This window comes from Gigantopelta aegis, chromosome 11 (assembly GCF_016097555.1).
Source record: "Gigantopelta aegis isolate Gae_Host chromosome 11, Gae_host_genome, whole genome shotgun sequence".
In the NCBI taxonomy this organism is placed as follows: domain Eukaryota; kingdom Metazoa; phylum Mollusca; class Gastropoda; order Neomphalida; family Peltospiridae; genus Gigantopelta; species Gigantopelta aegis.
This window is the reverse complement of record NC_054709.1, coordinates 21,851,075-21,867,870: the sequence shown is the minus strand read 5'-3', so window position 1 is coordinate 21,867,870 and position 16,796 is coordinate 21,851,075. Positions and strand designations below refer to the sequence as shown.

At 39.1% G+C, this 16,796-nt stretch overlaps 1 protein-coding gene across 1 annotated transcript in view; it reads right to left on the bottom strand.

The window, feature by feature from the left end:
- Window positions 1-15,673, bottom strand: part of LOC121385338 (disks large-associated protein 4-like) — a 172,140-nt gene extending 156,467 nt beyond the window's left edge. Inside the window, exon 1 of the mRNA XM_041515980.1 lies at window positions 15,581-15,673. The gene's annotated coding sequence lies outside the window, so the exon portion shown is untranslated. The remainder of the gene's footprint in view (window positions 1-15,580) is intronic.
- Between the last annotated feature and the right edge of the window lie 1,123 nt (window positions 15,674-16,796).

Sequence of the window (16,796 nt, the reverse complement as noted above, 5' to 3'; positions counted from 1 at the left end):
CTGTCAGATGATGCATATACAAATTCCCTGCTACTAATGGAAAAATGTAGCAGGTTTCCTCTCTAAGACTATATGTCAATATTACCAAATGTTTCACATCCAATAGCTGATGATTAATAAATCAATGTGCTCTAGTGGTGTTGTTAAAACGAAGCAAACTGTAACTTGTACTGCTTGAATTATCAACTTAACATTGTACAGTACCAGTGACAGACAAGTAAAAATCTATAATTTCACAAAGTGTCTGGTTTAAATTACAGTAACTTGATATATAAGCCTAGCAGTACGTCGAAGGATTTGATGAAAACTGTGCAGTCTCAGGGGAATGAAAGAAAAAGAAAGAAATATTTTATTTAATGACACACTCAACACATTTTATTTACAGTTATATGGCGTCAGACTTATGGTTAAGGACCACACAGAGTTTGAGAGGAAACCCGCTGTCGCCACTACATGGGCTACTCTTTCCGATTAGCAGCAAGGGATCTTTTATTTGCGCTTCCCACAGGCAGGATAGCACAAACCATGGCCTTTGTTGAACCAGTTATGAATCACTGGTCAGTGCAAATGGTTTACACCTACCCATTGAGCCTTGCCTCTACTGGGATCCGAACCCAGTACCTACCAACCTGTAAACCGATGGCCTAACCACGACGCCACCAAGGCCGGTTCTCAGAGGAATGATGACAAGCGAGAGAAAATTATAATATCAGTATTAATTTTGCAACTTGTATGGGTGTGAACATTGTCAAAAATGCACCCAAAATCATGTAGTTTAGACACATGATGAAAGTAACACAAATATTTATCTAAAAATATTTTAAATAAGTCTTCTTTATAATTATGACCTCCTAGAACATAAGTAGGCATTTAGGATGCCATGGGCCGGTATGCATAAATCTCAGCTGAGGATTTACAAATAACTGTTGTTTGATATCTAAGCATTTCTGGTCATCCTGGTATTTCTAACACCACAAAATGCTCTGTTATTTCCACATTTTTAAAAACACATGTACATCTGAGAAGTAACGGTTAAGGAGTGGAGTTAAGAGTTTATTTTTGAGGGTATTTCCCTGTTTTAACATCACAGACTCGTGTTTCACTCTGTTGTAACTACATCAAAATGTGATACAGGTTTGTAGACTAACTAAACTCAATTTTACGGGTTACACTTGGGTCTGTGACTTTAATTTCCTCCATGTACTGTGTATATTAGATGATTTGGAATAGATGTGGTATGACATCTTCATTTAGTAAGCACATGCATCAAGACAATTAAAGTGACTCATTCTTTTAAGGTGTGTTATACTGGCTGCATCCCCCCCCCCCCCCCTCCATTATGTAATTGGTTCCCAGTTTGCTCAAACATATTAATTTATCAGCTATTGGATGACAAACACAGGGGACAATATTTCGAAATCTGAGGTAACCGGAAGTCGGTTCACGTGGTTTTTACCTAGGAATCATTATTCGATGTTAGGATTTTTCAGCTTTTGTGACATTTTTGCATTTTTGTTAAAACCATTTTCAACCATTGTAGAATTATAGGTAATCCAATAGTATGTCTACATATATTCCTTTAGTACGGAAGCGTATTAGTGCCACCAAACGCAATAGAATAGCTCCACATAATTTAGGTGCCTTAGCGGTCCGTGCACATTTCTTTAAAACTTTTGGCTCGACTCTATACTGAGCCTTTGGTCACAAGTCACAACCCTTGCAATATACCGTTGTCTACTGGTTTGCCGCGCATCAAATATCTAAAAATCAGTCTAAAACACTTGACAGAATACTAGTAGTATGTCTGCATGAATACACGTCTTGTAATCGTGAAGTCTGCAAGTTTTAATTTCTGAACGTCTAAAGATCACGACGTAACCGATTTGCGGTTCGGGTAAATTTAATTTTGCGTAACCGACACGCGAACAGAACGACAGTTCGCATGAAATATTGTGCCCTGCAAACATTTGGTAATTTAGACATATAGTCTTCAGGGTTTCTGTCAGAGGGTAACCTTTTGACAAAATTAATTATTCTTATTATTACTGTATGATTTTCTTAACCCTAACCCTAACCCTAATTATAACCCATTGTCTTTCTGGGGGAGGCCCACCATATCCCCTATTGATTGTGGTTGCATTCAATTCCATAGTGCCTACCCAAACATTTCTTTCTGGCAGAAACACTGGTCTCAGAGAGAAAATCCACTCCATTTTTGCAGTTAGTAGTAAGGAATCATTTATACACTGCACCATCCCACAGACAGGATAGCACAATCATACCAGTCATGGTGCACTGGCTGGGAGGCGAAATAGTCCAATAGGCCCACCAACGAGGATCGAACTCAGACTGACTGTGAATCAGGCTTTGTAACTGGACTGCCGCACCCTTCCCTACAAAGAATCACACTGATAATGAGACCAGTTCACTTTACTAGTGAAATACTGTGTATCTGTTGGAATTTCACCAAGATCATCACTTATAATCACAGCGGTGCAGAATCACACTGATAATGAGACCAGATCACTTTACTAGTGAAACACTGTATCTGTTGGAATTTCACCAAGATGATCACTTATAATCACAGCAGTGCAGAATCACACTGATAATGAGACCAGATCACTTTACTAGTGAAACACTGTATCTGTTGGAATTTCACCAAGATCATCACTTATAATCACAGCGGTGCAGAATCACACTGATAATGAGACCAGATCACTTTACTAGTGAAACACTGTATCTGTTGGAATTTCACCAAGATGATCACTTATAATCACAGCAGTGCAGAATCACACTGATAATGAGACCAGATCAATTTGCTAGTGAAACACTGTGTATCTGTTGGAATTTCACCAAGATCATCGCTTATAATCAGCGGTGCAGAATCACACTGATAATGAGACCAGATCACTTTGCCAGTAAAACACTGTGTATCTGTTGGAATTTCACCAAGATCATCACTTATAATCACAGCGATGCAGAATCACACTGATAATGAGACCAGATCACTTTGCCAGTAAAACACTGTGTATCTGTTGGAATTTCACCAAGATCATCACTTATAATCACAGCGGTGCAGAATCACACTGATAATGAGACCAGATCACTTTACTAGTGAAACACTGTATCTGTTGGAATTTCACCAAGATCATCACTTATAATCACAGCGGTGCAGAATCACACTGATAATGAGACCAGATCACTTTGCTAGTGAAACACTGTGTATCTGTTGGAATTTCACCAAGATCATCACTTATAATCACAGCGGTGCAGAATCACACTGATAATGAGACCAGATCACTTTGCTAGTGAAACACTGTGTATCTGTTGGAATTTCACCAAGATCATCACTTAAAATCACAGCGGTGCAGAAATGGAAAATATTTAACTAGCCCGCTGTCCAGACCAGAACCAACTAAATTTTACTAGCCAGCCAGAATTTCTACTAGTCCGCCAGTCTATAGAACAATATATCATTAACACTATTATAATAAACAGTGTCTTCAATTCAAATGAAATATATAGATATCAGGGCTTCTAGATTATGGTAGCCCCACTCCCGTGGCTAGTGATATTCAATGTTGGGCTAGTAAATAACTACTATTGCCATGCCAGACGGCTAGTGAATTTTTGTTAGTCAAATGTTGCTGTTAAGTCTATTTTGTAAATATGAATATCCTGCCCTCACCCCTACCCCCAATGTTAGTTTTCAAGCTCTATCTCCTGTTTTAGGTGACATATCCGATTATTACTATTATTTAGTAAAATTGTATTAACTTAAAGTATTACTGTAAAGTAGGGCTAGTGAATTTTTAATCAGGGCTAGTACATTTTGTAAATCACTGATCCCAAGGCTATATGGTGGATTTTATATTATTAATAACACTTGGTTAGTGATCGACATCATGTGTCGAACAAAATAAAAAAGACAGACAGACCGTCGGGCTGGTAGTTGCATTTTTTAAATCGTCCCTAAGAATTTTTACTCTAATTCGTCGAGCGGGTGAGTACTTTCTGTACCCCTGAATCCAGTTGGTACCAACCAACCAACTTTTGATTGCTCAATCAGTCAGAATTACACAACTCAAGAAGAATCTAAATTGTTAAAAACATGCACCAGGTTTTCTAGTTCCCTCATAAAATGATAGAAATCTTGATACAAAACATAATGATATCTAATTAAACTTTATAATGTACAACAAATCATAACTATGTATTATACTAGTAGAATATCTCCTACAGTGTAAAGGCAAAGTCTGGCTGAAATTTATTATTTAGACTTAATTTTCTGAAAAAGTCATACTATGAAGTAAATTAAAATGTGCAGAAATCAATCCTCCCTTACGGAAATAACTTATACAAACTTATAAGTGGAATATACTTTACTTATACGCCACTTATAAGTGGCCTATAAGTTACCCATATATTGGTATAAGTGAAGTATCAGTGTGTATAAGTATAAGTGAAAAGAATGGTTAACTGATACATACATCACTGATACTCCACATATATTTCACCTATAAGTGGTTTATCAGTGGTATAAGTGAAATGGAATTAAGACTTTTTTTTTTTTTTATATAAGTGAAATATAATGAACTATTAGTTTGGAGATAGTCCTTTTGCAAAGGAAATGATGTGTTCCAAAATGAACGGGAAAAACTAAGTCCAAAACATTTTCATGGCTATTTTTTAATAATTCATAACTTCTCACAGGATTTATCAAATTCATTGGGAACAGTGGCTAATATGATTATAATTATCCCATGTTATCTCCTCACTTAAATAGACCCTCCAGACTCACCACCTGTCAATTGTTGCTGTAGGGCAGTGTGTGTGTGTGTGTGTGTGTGTGTGTGTGTGTGTGACAGGAGGTGAGCTCCATTTCAATGTTTATTACAGTATGGATTTATTTTATCTATTAATGGTAATTTGTATTTACATATAAAAAAGTTAATTAACTAAAAAAAAATAAAAAATAAAAAAATCAAGAAAAAAACCCCCACAAGAAAAACAAAGATAACAACAATGACATCAAGAATTCAGATAGAACCCGGGATTATTATGAGAGGTGCAAAATCCTGAGATTAATAGCCTTGCCATCTTAGGCAGTATGGTGCAACTTCAAAAGGACTTAATTCAGACACCACTGTGTGGGTCTCCAGCCAGTAGGAGGAAACCAAAGAAGAAAACCAAAATGGCGGCACCTGGACATTTTCTTTGTGCACGTGTTTAGTTAAGACTATACCTCATGTCCGTGGAACAAGTCTATCACACAGGAAAACTAATTTGGTAAGTATCTGACTACATGTAGCACCTATTTTTTAATTTTAACAGTTCATGTTTTTCATTTAAAAACCATGCATTACAATCGTTATTGGATTTTCAAATAGACAAAATGGCGGCATTCCTTTATCTGATAAATTCTCTTTATTTATGTTAAAGCATGTGCATAGACATTCCATTTAGTGAATACAACTATACTAAAAGTTCAAACTAGTGCTGATTATAGTTATTTTGTCACATAAAGGTTTGGTGTTGTTGTTTACATTTAAATATTATAAATAATTAGTAGTAATTAATTAAAATATACTTGTGGTTTCCCTTTGTTACCAACAAACATGATTTTTATTTCTTTCTTTATGTCAAGGCAAATTTTAAAGTTTTTAAATCTATATGATCAATTAATAGCTTGGAAGTATTAATAAGTTATAACTTTTAATTATATGATTTTGATAATTGTGACCTGTCCCTCCATTTCCAGTAATGGAGAAACATTTGCACCATTGTACATTAAAACAGTTTATGTGATAAAACCAACTTGAAAAGCATCATATATATATATATGTATTTTGATTAAAATGAACTAAAATAATTTATGTGATGTTCATCAACTTCTGCAATTCACAAACACTGAAAGTCTTTAGATATCACCTTACAATTTACAAAGGGATTACATAGCTCCACTAATTGGGGCAATAAAATGTCTATGGGAGAATGGGATTTGTCACCTGATCACTTTGTACCTGTCTTATCAAAAGGATGTGTATCTACTTCTGGCTGACTGGGAGTAATTAATTTACTTCACACAGTGCTAATTAAAAGCCCAAGGGAAATGGGGGCAGTTGTAATGACTGACATTTTAAACAGTAATATGAAAAATATTTGTTAGCTTTTACGTTTGCTTAACACACATATTAATTTTTATAAGCCCAATCATTGCATGTTAATATCATTTACATTAAACTGTTCTAAAGTCAGAATACCTATTATTTGTTGAGAAAAATAAAGATGCTACAGAGAACACCAAAAGACAAAACCTATGATCATCATATTTTTTACAAAATGCACAATTAAAATGGATGTTTTCATTTATTCACCAGTTATCTCCAGATACATACATGTTGTAATGGTTCATGTACTGAACAAATCAGTCTGACTGATGTTTTATTAAAGTTGATCATCCAGCTTTAATATCCTCAACATGTACATACAAATACATGAAACTTATCGAAACATAATCAGTTGAATCAGAAAGATTTATAAACAGTTATTTGCATAATTCTTTCTAGTAGTTTCTAGAACTTAAGAGATTAAAAATATATGTATATACATGTATGTATATTTTCTGGTTTCTTCTTAATTAAAATGAAAGTTCAACATTGACTATTTCAAAGTCTATTTTAATACAAAAATTAACATTTATCCTAGAGATTTGATTGAATATTTTTTTAAACTATTATTTTTAGAAGTAAAATTGAAAATTTAACTGAAAGTTTGTTTTTTCCTGAAGTTTTGATTCCCCACATTTGAAACTTGGTAGACTATGATTCTCTAACTTAGTCTTTAAAAACTAATAGAAAGAACTAAATGTTTACATTAAACAATTGCTAATTACATAGCAGATCTATCCAGACTATATAAAATATTTTTTTCTGTGTTGTTTTGCAGAATCCCATCTGAATATTGGAAGAAATATATCAAGATGGCACTGAACAAGACATAACTGAAGAAAAGGGATGTGAAAGAATCCAATCTAACATTTAAAAATAAATATACATTTATATTATTTATAAAATATTTCTTTGCATATACTGTTCAGATATATTAGTGGGTCACATCGGGAAGAATGAAACACCACTTTGTTAATACTATTGTGCTTCAATTTTTATGTCTTGCTGACAGTTTACAGATAGGGTGTGGAAGTGCTGTCATACTGTACCGGTGACATAAGAACAATAACTTTTTAAAACAATTATTTGAATTAAATGGCAGTGTTCGAGATTAACAGTATTCCGATATCCCGGGGATACCAGAATTTAATTTTGGATACCAGACTTCAAGAACTGGGATACTGGCCAAAAATTTTAATCTTGAACACTGAATGGGTCATGGGAATTCCCATGGTATTCATGGATCTTGAACCTGTTGTTTCACTCTTCTTTTTTCTTTTCTTTTTCTTTTTCTTGACAAAACATTTGTTACCAGTTGGTAGCTTGACCAAAATTGGTGTCCATTTCCATGGGTGGAGATAGGGTCAGTCGCCTTAATACAGAAATTACCTGAGAATATTGAAATTTGGCCTCCAGGGACAGATTGCTGCCTAATTTCATTTGTTTAATGTCACCAGAGCACTAATTAGTTTATCACTGGCTACTGCCTACATTCAAGGGCCATAACTCCGTTAAAAATGGGTAAATCACCATGAAAGTCAAACTTGATCTGCAACAGTACATGATAAAACTATGTATATACACAAAATTTCAGCTCAATATCTCAAAGCCTTCTGCAAAAAACATTCGGAAAACATATGTGGGACAGACGGACGGACAGACAGATGGACAGACAGAGATGAAACCTGTAGTCCCCTCCAGGTTGGACCAATAGAGGACTAATTAATTTTGTCAAAAAGTTAACTTAAACAAAATAAAATATGGAAAACAATTTTGGTTTGGCGTCATACCTGATTTATCGTCTGACAGAAACCCTGGGAAAAGTATACACGACCGCCATTTTGCACTATACGTACTATATTAAATAACGTGTAATATTAAACAAACTTAAAGAAATAACAGTTTTACACTGCTGTCATTGTCAAAGTTTTGTCTGCTTCACAGATTCATTGCAAACAAGTTTTGGTGACATCACGTGACACGTGTCATTCTTGAAAAATGGGTTATATCGAAAACAGTACTGTGCCAAAACGGCTCCAAGCAAAAATGGAACCAAACTGGACAAAACGGAACCTAGCATTGGCAAAAATGGCACCAAAATCTATGGACAAAACGGAACCTAGTTTTGGCTGAAACGGCACCAAATATTTTAAAATGTATGGCAAAAACGGAACAAGAATCATTACAAGTTGTGAACAATAATTGACTGAAAAATGTGCCATCTAATATGTAATTTACTAAGTTCAATAACAGTTATTATTTTTAGGCGCCTTTTATATATCCGTGGCAGGGCTCAAAATGCAGTGTTAGTACATGCACCGGTGCATGCTGATTTTTGCGTGTGCATGTAACTTTTAAAACTGGGTGCACGCGGTGCATGCTAATATTTTTCAAGTACTGTGTATTGCGTATACTAGTATCCTGTTGTCTACCAGATTCAGACACAAGTTGTTGAATTTTGCGTATGCATTTCATAATCTGTTCGCCATGTCACGGGGATCCTATAATACCCGTAACTGAATGAAACACGATTGTCCCAAATATCTCTCCTAACTGTATATCTATTAGATCTCTCTGTAACAGGCAGTTATACCCGCTGGCTCGTCTAGGTATGATCAGAGATAAGATCTTATATAAAGTATATATTATTATAGCACGTTTAGTTCACTAGAAAACACAACAAAAACACAATACACTTTGGAATCTGTATTAACCTACGCTGACAAATGTACTGCCGCAGTAGTTAATTAACAACAACAAATAATAACAACCCAGAACTGATCACTTAATTAGTTAATCTCTAGGTGTCTAGTTTACACAATATGCTAATCACTTCACCGTGACACAACACTCACACGTGTGATAATTGAGAAACACTTCCAGGAGAACTTAATTAATAAAGGAATTACAACTCTATTCCTAACTGGTTAATTTTTAATTAACCCTTACTACTCGTTCAGTAACGTGTGATAACTGAGAAACGCTGCCTGGGGAACTTAATTAATAAAGGAATTACAACTCTATTCCTAACTGGTTACTTTTTAATTAACCCTTACTACTCGTTCAGTAACCTTGTAACACAGAATTAATACTGGTACCTATCACAATAAAGACAATAACCTACAGTTTACCTAGGTCCTCTAGGATGACTGGCTAAGCTTTAATAATTATTTAGACAGTGAGCCTACAGATTACTGCGTCATATGACCGGCAGCACCGTCTAAATAATATTGGTATAATACAGTATTAAAATATTAAAAGTCACATCAATCACATCAAGGTTATACAACAGAGCAGAAATAATATATTTACCAAAGTCCTGGCTGAACTAATATAGATCGTTCAGTGGACGACGTCCGTTCCCCTGGATACTTCCAATGTTTCTCTCCGATATCTCTAAAACCCTAGCTATTTATCATAATTCCGAATATCGCCTGGGGGCACAACGCGGTACCTCACGTATCATGAGATATTTCCCCAACTCCCAGAGACGCATTTTTCTCTTTGAAGACCAGACTTACTGACGCCTAGTCGCCAAAATCACGGTCGTCGAAACCGCACTCACAGAGGTATTACGTAACTACTGGCCACATGGCCTCAGCACTTGGCTGGGTGTGTATTAGAAAATACAGCTCGACGACCGTCGCGCAAAGGTATCATGTAACAAGTTGCCCATCTGGGCTAAGTGCATATTGGAACTGCACACGGCCCTCTAAAACAATTAATATCGCCACAGGCGAAAAGAAATTAAGAGCATGTACCGTCACACGCCACATGAAAACGATAAATTTTATCTTATGGGCGCATCCATTTTGTATCCCATAATCCTACTTACAACAATGGCACCTTTTCGGTCATTTCCGTGAAATATATTTGCAAAAATTGCCGGGAATATCTCGGTTATATCCGTGAACGGTAACCGTATTAGGGAAGGTGGTCGAGACCGACTTTGGGGTATCCACGTGCATAACACAGTTGTTGTCGTCACTGACAAATTGAACTCCACCAGATCTGTGATCAATACAAAGTACCGTAACTGTCTTGAACATTTTCGACCTCAGATATGGGCACTTGATCAGATGACTGCGATCGTGCAGGTGCGTTACTCGCGTAATTGACTCGAAGTCAGCCAGTGATTATTTCAATCGCAACTTCTCGTTGAATTCCGTAGGCTAATTTAAATGATAATCAACACTGTAATCAAGGAAATTAAAACAGTATTTTCCTCATTGTTAACAGGATTTACCTTATTTTTGGTGCATGCAGAATTTTAATGGCGCATGTAACTTTTTTTCAGCATGCACCTGGTGCATGTAGATTTTTTTTTTCATTTCTAGCCCTGCGTGGTCTAGTGGATAAGCTGCTGGACAATCAAGCTGACGACAGTGGTTCAAATCCCGTCAAAGCTGGCTCACACATTCATTCATCTTTCTCATCTATCACCCTCTGCCTATCATTCTTATTATCTTAATATAAAAAACTTTCCAATTTCTCCCATGATATCAATTTGTTTCATCCCTTCCTGTCAATTTCCTCCGACTCTGTTTTCTGAGCTGTCCACACCATCGCCTACCTGTCTCAACTTCCTCCACGGGTGCAGTCTCTGTGTATTTCCCTGCATCCTCGTCCTCTGCCGCTAATAAAGCTGGTCTGACCCACGGCACTAATGACCGCCGATAGTAGGGGTGCATAGTAGGTGGTTACAAGTGCCTCTTAACAATGCTGGAAGTAACTACTGAACACTCCCCGAAGTGGTCAGACTAAGCTCACAGCTAAAAGCTGATGAGGAACAGGTGTGTGGCACAGATAGCCACAAAAGACAAGCACCTGTCACGGTTGGAGAGACAAGGACTGGGATGTGGAGGTGGACAGCAAAAGAAGTTGAAAGATAGAAGTTGCCAGATCGGGAAGAAATATACTGTTTATAGCATGAACCAACAGGAACGATAACTCGTGACGGCATGAATTGCGTCTGCGCAAAAACTGGCTCCAGATTTGTCTCATTTAATGGGTACAAACTCCGTCTGAAAGCTCTTTTCTGATAGGTTCTGACACGGGAAACATAGCCAATGAGAAATGTTAATACATTAATCTGCTAGAACATTCTATTTTCACTTAATTATGCACGCATTTGCCTAAAAATAATTCAGTGTGAAAAGTTTGCTTCAGGTAAAAATGTAGTTAGGAGAGGTGTTCTACATCGTGGTTGGTGGATGGTGGCCCACTCGGCCTGCAAGGCTGCTGCCAGCTCGGGCAGGGTCTGGGGCTGTGGTTGTCGCTGTCGGAGGCGTCGGTCCAACTCGTCCCATAGATGCTCAATTGGGTTAAAATCCGGTGATATCGATGGCCAAGGAAGGACATTAATGTTGTTCTGTAGGAAAGCCGTTGTGAGACGTGCTGTGTGAGGCCTGGCGTTGTCATGTTGGAACACTGCGTTGGCGTTGGCCGTAACTGGAACGATGTGTGGCCGGAGGATCTGGTCAATGTAGCCCTGTGCATTCAGGTTGCCCTGCACGTGGACCAGGTCAGTTCTGCCAGTGTGTGAGATGGCTGCCCACACCATGACACTACCCCCGCCGAATCTGTCCACTTCCTGCACGCAGTTTGCCGCATAACTTTCACCACGACGCCTATACACGCGACATCTTCCATCATGACGTCGGAGCAGAAATCGGGACTCGTCACTGAACCACACCTGTCTCCATCGCAGTTGAGGCCATTGTCAATGAATCTGGCACCACTGCAGTCGGAGTCGACGGTGTTGTGGTGTTAAGATGACACCTCGAACTGGACGTCTGGCACGAATTCCTACCTCACGTAGGCGGTTCCATACGGTCTGGTCGGATATCCTGCGCAAACCTGGTATTGCTGCGGCTGTGGAGGTGGCAGTAGTCAATCGTTCCCGAAGGTGGCGTACCCGGATGTAGCGGTCCTGCCCGGGGGTAGTGACCCGTGGTCGACCGGATCTAGGGAGGTCACGTGTTGATCCATGTTGCTGGTAATGGTCCCACAGTCTGGAGATGGTGCTTGGGGACACATGGAATGCCCTGGCAACGGCCGTTCTGGATTCGCCTGCGTCTAGTCGGCCGATGGCATTGTTTTTTTGCGGTTCACTGAGACGTGGCATGTCCTGGATTGTCAACTGTCGGCCAGATACAGAGGCCAGGCAAGCGAACACCCTGCACTTGTATACTGTCGGTGTTCATGTTGCACGTGCAGACAACGCACGTGCAGTGGTGACATGGTTTGCACGTGGCTGCGTTTTTGCGAATATTCACATTTTGGAACTTTATTGTACAGTAGCTGCGTTTTATCGAATGTAACCGTGGGAATGTGTTTGGGACATGCAATGACCTTATATTCACAAAGCATGAACCGGTAGGAAACATAAATTCGGAGTTATAACCCATTTGTACCCTTTTGCGTTTCTTTTTTTGAAGAGTATATTTTTAAAAACATATTATTAAGACGTTATAATCAAGGTACAAACATCATGTCAACTTCCCCAACCCATTCAGAATATTGTAATGCATGTTTTCCATGTCCATGTTGACACTCCGGCTCTACTCCATCGGCACCCGGACACCTCCAACAAACTTTACAAATATTATTCCAAATCATAGTCCTACCAAGTCAGTTCAGTATTTTGTTTGGTGATTCCTGATGGTGTATATCTCTGAAGGAAATATTTGATAGATTTTGATTGGTCTATCTATTTATTACTGGCTTCAGAGGTCCCATAAAAGACACCATGTCACCAGCAAAAGTATTTCATGAAAACAAAAAACAAAAAATAATTTTCAGACATTGGTGGGTGAATATGAACATGACTATTCTCATTACTGACCCTAGTTGTGGACACGTTACTGTGCCAAAACTCCCGTAATATCCATAGCAGAGACAGTACAGGAGTTTTTGCGGAGTTACGTGCCCACAACTATACATACCAGTTCATTTTTCACATGAATTCTATAATCATAATGCACTAACATCAACATGGAGGAACCAAAGATATAGACGTAAGTACTCTGTTTCGCTGAAAATGGTGACTTTTTGCTTGCATATATATCGTTGTAAAACAATACTTAAAACCATTTTAATTCTGCTTTATATTATTTGTTTCCATTTTCAATCAGATTAGAGGTCATATTACATGTAAAAAACAAAATAATCACCAGTTATTTGGATGATTGCCCTGTTACATTCATTATACAGGTTTTTGGATAGAAAATGAAAAATAATATTTAAAGGTCTGTCAACCGGCCGTATACAAAAATTTGTTAAAAATTAATTTTTCACTCTTTTTCATTAAAACAAAAAGCATTCATCTTCTAAAACCCATACTATTATGTATGCAAACAATGAGTTTCCTATTTGAATTTTTAAAAAATCATTGGGTCATGCTACTGTTTAGACCAGCCCGACTGAAAAACGTGCCAACTAATATATACTCTTCAAAAGAAGAAACGCAAAACCACATTGTCGTAACATTTGGAGAATTGATTTAATTATTGAATGGTGAGTCCGATAATTACCAAATGTTGCAGGATTGTTCACAATTCACTCTAGTCCATTGTGAGTAAGTGATAGGACACACCACCAAGGTCAAGGTCATCTGGAGTCAATACCGGGTGTGGCCTCCGCGTGTGTTGACAACTGCCTGGCACCGCCTGCCCATTGAAGCAACCAGAGTACGGATGACGTCCCGGGGGATGGTGGCCCACTCGGCCTGCAAGGCTGCTGCCAGCTCGGGCAGGGTCTGGGGCTGTGGTTGTCGCTGTCGGAGGCGTCGGTCCAACTCGTCCCATAGAATCTCAATTGGGTTCAAATCCGGTGATATCGATGGCCAAGGAAGGACATTAATGTTGTTGTTCTGTAGGAAAGCCGTTGTGAGACGTGCTGTGTGAGGCCTGGCGTTGTCATGTTGGAACACTGCGTTGGCGTTGGCCATAACTGGAACGATGTGTGGCCGGAGGATCTGGTCAATGTAGCCCTGTGCATTCAGGTTGCCCTGCACATGGACCAGGTCAGTTCTGCCAGTGTGTGAGATGGCTGCCCACACCATGACACTACCCCCGCCGAATCTGTCCACTTCCTGCACGCAGTTTGCCGCATAACGTTCACCACGACGCCTATACACGCGACATCTTCCATCATGACGTCGGAGCAGAAATCGGGACTCGTCACTGAACCACACCTGTCTCCATCGCATTTGAGGCCATTGTCGATGAATCTGGCACCACTGCAGTCGGAGTCGACGGTGTTGTGGTGTTAAGATGACACCTCGAACTGGACGTCTGGCACGAATTCCTACCTCACGTAGGCGGTTCCGTACGGTCTGGTCGGATATCCTGCGCAAACCTGGTATTGCTGCGGCTGTGGAGGTGGCAGTAGTCAATCGTTCCCGAAGGTGGCGTACCCGGATGTAGCGGTCCTGCCCGGGGGTAGTGACCCGTGGTCGACCGGATCTAGGGAGGTCACGTGTTGATCCATGTTGCTGGTAACGGTCCCACAGTCTGGAGATGGTGCTTGGGGACACATGGAATGCCCTGACAACGGCCTTTCTGGATTCGCCTGCGTCTAGTCGGCCGATGGCATTGTTTCTCTGCGGTTCACTGAGACGTGGCATGTCCTGGATTGTCAACTGTCGGCCAGATACAGAGGCCAGGCAAGCGAACACCCTGCACTTTTATACTGTCGGTGTTCATGTTGCACGTGCAGACAACGCACGTGCAGTGGTGACATGGTTTGCACGTGGCTGCGTTTTTGCGAATATTCACATTTTGGAACTTTATTGCACAGTAGCTGCGTTTTATCGAATGTAACCGTGGGAATGTGTTTGGGACATGCAATGACCTTATATTCACAAAGCATGAACCGGTAGGAAACATAAAATCGGAGTTATAACCCATTTGTACCCTTTTGCGTTTCTTTTTTTGAAGAGTATATGTAAGTTCAATAACAGTTATTATTTTTAGACGCCTTTTATATATCATTTTTCTTGTGTTTTATGAACAAACAAAATAAATAAAATGCTTTGACTTTGTACACTTATTTATATAAAAAAACAAACATATTTGTAGAAGGATGGGATGACTACTTTAAAGTAAGCCTATCTCAGGGATGGAATGGATGTTCGGACCAGACATAACACAATGCATCGATCTTTCAACTGTTAGGTCCTATATTAAAAATAAAAAAAGGTTCCGTTTTTGTCAAAACATTGAGGTGCCGTTAAAGCCAAATTGGTTTTGTGTTGCATGAATTCGACCCGTACCCCCCTTTCAATGATACGGGTTTTTGTCTTCGGGTTACTTTCGGGCTTCGACCCATTTTTGTACAGAAATGCTCACAACTTCAGCATTTTCCATTTAAACGTAGTCATATGACAATAACCGTGTATTTCTTACCAATATATTCTAACACAAAACAAGTATTTTTTGTCCGTAGTATAAATGAGTCAACATTTCCATATCCCACTTTTTGATCGTTGAATGTTCGCGCTTAATCGGAAGTTCAGATACAAAATAAAAACATCCGGGGTAAATTTTGGCGGGCGTACTCAAGTCTACTGTGCATGATAGGAGAAGTTAAAGTTTGTTTTATTGAACGACAACACTAGAGTACATTGATTTACTAATCATGGGCTATTGGATGTCAATCAGTCTTAGAGGAAACCCACTACATTTTTGCATTAGAAGGGATCTTTGATATATACACCATACCATATAAATTACTGATCATGCAGATGCGGTTTTTAGCACGTGCTACGGTCCCCGCGCTTAAATTCTGGGGCCCCGCTATGATGTGTGCATATTTATTTTCCCCAGGTCAGTTCCCAGGGTCGTAGCGTGATCTGAACCTGACGGTGGGGGGGGGGGGGGTCGAATATGAATCAAGTGGACCTTCTATTTTGTTTTTGCACCACCAGAAACTCCATATGCATTTAAACCTGTATGTTTTAGTTCTGAAAGCGGACTATTTGCTTCAGCCTACGCCCCTGTTTCCCCCCTTTATACGAGGGGAGTTGCAAAATATATATCATGGGAAGAGGCCGCGTTGTTATTTGTGCTACAGGCCCCGCGGATCCTTAAACCGGCCGCTCAATAGGCCTACTGATGCTTGTCAAAAGATATCGATGTCAGTTGCCCTGTTTCGGCGAGGGACCTGTTTTGGTGGATGTGTTGATTGCGCGCCATAGGTACATAGTACCCTCCCACAAAAGCTAAGGTCCAGTTTTTTCTTCTGTTTTTAATATTGCAAAAATAATTGACTAACTTTTGTAACCCTCCCATAAAACAATATTTGCTTGTCTTCGTCATGTAGCAAATTGCCAATCCCCTTACAAAAGCTGCAGTGTAGGCCTACATGATTTAGAATTTCTAACTAGTCTAATCTGGAAAAAAAAAATTAACGTACATTTTTAATTGCACTTTCTTCTATATTGATGACCTCGTAGCATTCGATAATTGCATGACAATGACAGCAATTCACCTTCCATTGATTTATCTACCAAAGTTTGAAATAAAGGTTAACAACAGAAAGTAATCCTGTGAGGTCAGGTCATAAGTTTTAAAGTGCAGATTGAGAACACGCTGTTGTTGCACATGCCTGGCGTGGGCGCAG